Genomic DNA, 2,430 nt, shown 5'->3' with positions numbered 1-2,430 from the left:
TTGACATTTAACTTAACTAGGTCTTTCTCATAATAGACATGCATGAGTTTTTGATGAGGGAATCTTCAATTAAATGGAGTACACTAGTTGAGTGCATGCATGCATCAACTAACTGTTAACTCTCTATTAGTTCCTCAAACAGTTTGGAACTAATTTAACTAGACTTAACTCAGTAAACTGAGTTAACTAATTACAACTCAAATAGAACTCAATCTTATCTCCTTAATTTAAGGGATAACTCATGCATGACTTTAGAAAGACTTCCAAATTGAATTTCTCCAACTACTTAAGTCAAAATAACTTAATTAATTATTTCCATGTAGATGTTAAGACTAAATTCGATTTTAATTCACAATTTAATTCAAGGAAAAATTAAAATGGAATATTCTTGTTGCCACATTTCAACACTCCCTCTCAACAAGAAAGGGATTATCTTCCACCCCGATCCTTTCTCTATGGAACTCGAACTTACACTTTGACAATTCCTCTGTCAAAATGTCAGCATCTTACTCCTCTGTCGAAATATATTGTAGCAACATGATTCTCCTCGCATCAGCAACTTGCTTTACCTTGTAAAGCCAATAGGAACTCACAACTGACCTGTTCTCCGGTCTCGAGACCTTATCCCAAACAGTATTACAAACTATGGAGTCATACTCCTCCACCATAGCGTCACCCTAAATCAGTTGCTGCACTGCCTCCTCAAAGGAAGATGGCTTAGTCTCAACACATTCCCCAGCAAGGGCCATCTATCTAGTGTACCTCTTAGGTGACCTCCTCTGTCTGCACTGAGAAGATGGTGCTCCCACATTCTCTCTCGCACCCTCCAACAATTTGCCATCTTCTTTTGTGCGCTTCCGTCCATCTCTGGAAGACTTTGCTTGAGTGGATGTCTCCACTCCTGGAACCTTTTCATGCGGTTTCTCTGCATCAGTCTGAGGCTCCTCCTCCTTGCGAACCAATAGTTCCTCCATAGCCTATAGTTGGAGCTCCGTCTCAAGGGAAACTCACATGGCCTTCTGCTCATCAAACTTGATATCTTTGTGAATCATTGTCCTCTGACTGGTAGGCAAGTACACCTGATAGTTGTGAGATGTATCAGTGTACCCCACAAGTATCCCCAACTCTTCTTTCTACTCAAGCTTCTTCTATGCATCCTCTGTCACATGGCAATATACCAATGAGCCAAAGATCTTGAAGTTACCCACGTCTAGTCTCTTACCAGAGAAAGCTTCGTCTGATGTCTTCATCCCAAGTATGTGATGCGGGCTTCTATTCTGCAAATAGACCGATGTGTTGCATGCCTTAGCCCACAAATGAAGTGGTAGTCCTTGGTCATGCAGCATCGCCCGTGCTGCCCCTACAATAGTTTTGTTCTTCCTCTCAGCCACCCCATTCTGTTGTGGGTTATGAGGTATCGTCAACTCTAATTTAATTCCTTCCACTGAACAGAAGTCCTTAAAATCTTGAGAAACATATTCTCCACCATTTTCGCTTCTCAAGGCCTTGATCTTCTTCCCTGACTCTTTCTCAACCAAAGTTTTGAACTCACAAAACTTTGTGAAGGTTTGGTCCTTCTTTTGCATGAAATAAATCCAGCATTTACGAGAATAGTCATCAATGAAAATCACAAAATACCTTTTCTTTGTTGTGGATGTCGTCAAGAATGGTCCACACACATCAGTATGAACTTGCGCTAAGATAGCCTTTGCTCGAATGTCTCGATCATGAAAGGAAGACTTGGTGTACTTTCCCAAGGTACAACATTTGCATGTGTCAACTTGCTCAAGTTTACCTTTGGGAAGTCCTGTAGATATCTGTTGCATTATCCTCAAAGCCCCATGATCCAAATGGCCCAACCACCTATGCCACAACTTGCCAATGTCTTGGCTTTGCACCAATTCTACTTTTGTACTCAATGCTGCAAAATCTTCTACCTCTAGTTTATAGAGATTCTTCACCCGAATCCCTATCCTCTTGGTCTAACCAGTGGCTATGTGTCCTAGGAACGTCTTTCCTTTACTGAAGACAACATCGTAGCCTTTTTCTTCCAACATCACGATCGATACCAAGTTCTTCTTCAGTCCAGGCACATACATCACATCTATCAAGGTGATAGGAGGTCCATGCTCCCTCTGAAAAGAAACCATGCCCACTCCTGAAACACTATACCTTTCGTCGTTGTTGGGCAATTTAATTGCTTAAATTGCTTTCATTAAATTATCAACCAGGGAAACTCGTAAGCTTGTGATGATGCCAGCAAAATATATGCAAGAGTAAGCAACTAACTCTATGTCTAACTAAATGATTTATGATTCAATATAATATGCAAGGGAAGAGGCTCCTAATTGAGGAGTTCCTGGTTGTCCTTCCCTACAGTATTATAGATTGAAAAGAAATCATTGATTACATAAAACTAGAAACTTGAAA

Source organism: Pinus tabuliformis, chromosome 2_2, assembly GCF_031772625.1.
Source record: "Pinus tabuliformis cultivar Carrire ecotype Pingquan chromosome 2_2, CPIR1, whole genome shotgun sequence".
In the NCBI taxonomy this organism is placed as follows: Eukaryota; Viridiplantae; Streptophyta; class Pinopsida; order Pinales; family Pinaceae; genus Pinus; species Pinus tabuliformis.
This window is presented reverse-complemented; position numbering follows the sequence as displayed.